At 37.4% G+C, this 3675-nt stretch overlaps 1 pseudogene; it reads left to right on the forward strand.

The window, feature by feature from the left end:
- The first annotated feature begins 2900 nt into the window (after positions 1–2900).
- LOC124614189 lies at positions 2901–3018 on the forward strand (annotated as a pseudogene).
- Positions 3019–3675: the final 657 nt, after the last annotated feature.

The raw sequence follows: 3675 nt of genomic DNA on the forward strand, positions 1-3675 counted from the left end.
TGGACACACTTTTCAGCTAGGGTGGAATCGCTATCAAAGGTGTCAGCCTCAGCTCTCTCATTTAATCTTTTTACATCCTTATTGACACATTTGTACTCTGTTTTAAAAATAGTTTGTCCAAAAGTCAGAAATTCTACTTTTTTGCGTGAGTGTTGTTCATCATCTGGGAAATTTTCGCACGTGGACTTCATTTACGATACATGTCTTTGAATTGATACTACTTGAGCTAAGCTTTCATGTACGCTTCATAAACTACTGTTCCATTGCAAGTTCCTCAACTCGGCGTTCTCTTTCACCTTGATTTTAACACAGTCTACAAAGTTTTTTGTCTAGCTGATTGTTCGTAACAGTAAATTCTGTATCTAATTTATTGGTTGCATCTGTCAACTACGTGTTCAAATTAGTATGTATATTTTCGAATTCTTATAAAAGTGTCATGACTTTTTGGTACAAGGTACTGAGAGTTAGATCTAAATTCCCAAGAACAAAGGAACGTTAGTGATTTCTGCATGTAACTCAGTATTCATTTGTTCTGTGGTCGATACCTGTGAATAATGACTGTCAGATAAACGTACAGAATGTGCGTGTGTCTGTTCCATTCACTCAATATCGAGCTCGGAAAATTTCCTACGTCTGTTGCATATTTAGTTTAAAGAAATAAGATACGACAATTTTTTGCAGATATTTGAATACTACTTTAATTGCAATTTCCCAGAGAAAACAAAGACTATCACTAATAAAGAAACAGAATGCTTAGGGTCACAAAAGATATTAAAACTTCACCAGAAAAGATGAGGCTGTTGCACAGACTTAGCAAACTGGACTATGGCAAATATGAAGAGTTCAAGGTAGACTATAAAAATAACAAAACCACATACTGTAGAGTTGTCAAATCGGCTAAAAGAGCTCTTAATGAAAAAACAATAAGGTAATGTTCCAGCAAATGTAAGACTGTCTGGTGTATAGTAAATGAACAGACTGGTAGAAAGTTAATGATAGAGGATAAAATCACACTAAATATAGAAGGATAAAAGACTGAAAATGCACATAAAATTGCCAATAAATTCGACAGCTATTGTTCAGAAATTTCCACAAATCACCTAACCAACTCTTCAAATACTGTACACCCTCTCCCACAAGTCTCCTGACCAACTCCCCAAACACTGTACACTCTCTTCTCAAAAACAATACTCCTCTGAACTTCTTTATCCTATCTCCTACAACACTGTATGAAATTGAAGACATTATTAAAAAAAGTTAAAAAGATTTATTCTGCAGGGTATGATATGATACCCTGGTTCTTACTTCATAAGTGTTTAAATTACATCAGTGGACCCCTGTCAAATATCATAAATACCTCATTTCTGGAGGGAACAGTTCCAAACCAGCTAAAATTATACCTCTCTACAAAAAGGGAGAGAAAACGGACATATCAAACTATAGGCCAATTACTATACTATCTGCGTTCTCAAAAATATTTGAATACTGTATGTCAATTAGATTAGAAATATTTTTAAATTCGAACAACATTATCACATCTTCCCAGTAGAGATTTCGGAAAAATAGGTCCAAGTTTCGTTGACCATAAACAACCTGCTGTTGGTATATTTCTTGAGCAGTCGAAGGCATTTGACATGGTCGACCACAAGCTGCTTCTTGTGAAACTCCAGAAGTTTGGGATTAGAGGAGTAGCCCATAATTGGTTCCGTAGCTACCATAGGGAAAGAAAGCAATATGTAGAAATAAGAAAATCAAAAACATTCAGGCACTGCAGGTCAGACACACTACATACAACAAATGATGTCCCTTAGGAATCTGTTCTTGGCCCTGTTCTTTTCATATGTTCCTAAATGATCTCCCAGAACATGTACCAAATGCCACCTCCTTTCCGTATTCCGACGACACAAATATTCTGATAACCAGTAGAGGTGACACATTGTAGGATGCAGTCAATAAAACTACTTGTCAATTACAATCTTTGGTTTGAAGCAAACAGACTACTTATAAATACTCAAAAAACTGTAAGTATGAAGTTCCACACTAGACACACAAGACCCCCTTCAACACAGTTATAGTTATTGGTGAAGATGACATTACAAACAGGCAGGACCAAAATTCTTGGACTTACCATCAGTAACACTCTAAACTGGAAACCACATATTAAGACACTGTCACAGAAGCTTAATAAAATCTGTCATTTATTAAGATCATTAAAAGACACAGCCATTGCATATACCTTGAAGCTGGTGTACCATGCCCTGTTGGAGTCTGTCTTGAGCTATGGCCTAATCTTCTAGGGAAATAGCTCTGAATCTCTCACAATTTTCAGGTCACAAAAACAAGTTGTAAGAATAATGAAATGTAAAAAAAGAACTGTTTCAACCACACATGACACCAGAAACAAAACCCAATTACAAATTATAGCTCACAACACAAAAGTATATGCTAATGGGGTTAAGTGTATGAGCATTAAAATATACAGACACTTCCCAACAGATATAAAAAAGAGCAAAAAAAAAAAAAAAAAAACAAAAATAATGAGAATTAAATTAAAGGAATCGCTACTAAATCACTGTTTCTATTCCATACATAAATTTCTCGAAACAAAATTTTAATTATTTGTAATAAGCTGTTTATTCACTTGTAGGTATTTCTACTTAGCAAGATAATTTAATTATTGTGTGTTACTTACATTCTGTTTGTATGTCTTACATGAACTCTGCTATGTACCACCGCTGCCATCTCTCATCACACCCCACCTTTTTTATATTTTGTCTATATGTCCTATATGTATTTTGCTACGTGAGTTACTTATCACTACTGTCATTTCTCATCATACACCGTTGTGACATAATTTTCAAATTGACTTGTCCTATATGATGATGTGCTGTACTGTACAGGGCAACGGCCTTGCCGCAGTGGCTACACCGGTTCCCGTCAGATCACCGAAGTTAAGCGCTGTCGGGCGTGGCCGGCACCTGGATGGGTGACCATCCAGGCCGCCATGTGCTGTTGCCATTTTTCGGGGTGCACTCAGCCTCGTGATGCCAATTGAGGAGCTACTCGACTGAACAGTAGCAGCTCCGGTCAAAGAAAACCATCCTAACGACCGGGAGAGCGGTGTGCTGACACACGCCCCTCCTATCCGCATCCTCAGCTGAGGATGACACTTGTGGCCTGATGATGGAGTGCTCTTTGCTGTACAAAATGTATGTTCTAGAGGACTAATAAAAAATAAATAAATAGTTTCTATCCTAATAATTTTGAAAACAGAAATTTCCTACTGATGATTGTGAATTAACCTCATCAACTGTTGTACTGTATTGTATTTTATGGAACTGGGGACCTAGAAATGACGGAGAGGCTTCATCCCTGGCACAGCCCACAGTGGTACACAATCCCACAACAGGCTACAGCAGTCCACTCACCCCACCGCCACTCCACACCGATCCAAGGGTTATTCTGCAGTTTGGCCTCCAGTATTTGAGAATGGAAGGGAGACAGTTAGAATAGGAGATGGAAGTCATTGCCCATAATGTATGTATATACAATCATGCCACTCCTTAAAACTCGATAGCAGGAGAAATTATAGCATTTCACTGAGTATGAACAGAGTCTTGATATATGCTCACTATTTTTATATACTGTACTTAGCATATTTCGTGGCAGTACCTT

The sequence above is a fragment of the Schistocerca americana genome, chromosome 4 (assembly GCF_021461395.2).
Source record: "Schistocerca americana isolate TAMUIC-IGC-003095 chromosome 4, iqSchAmer2.1, whole genome shotgun sequence".
Taxonomy (NCBI): domain Eukaryota; kingdom Metazoa; phylum Arthropoda; class Insecta; order Orthoptera; family Acrididae; genus Schistocerca; species Schistocerca americana.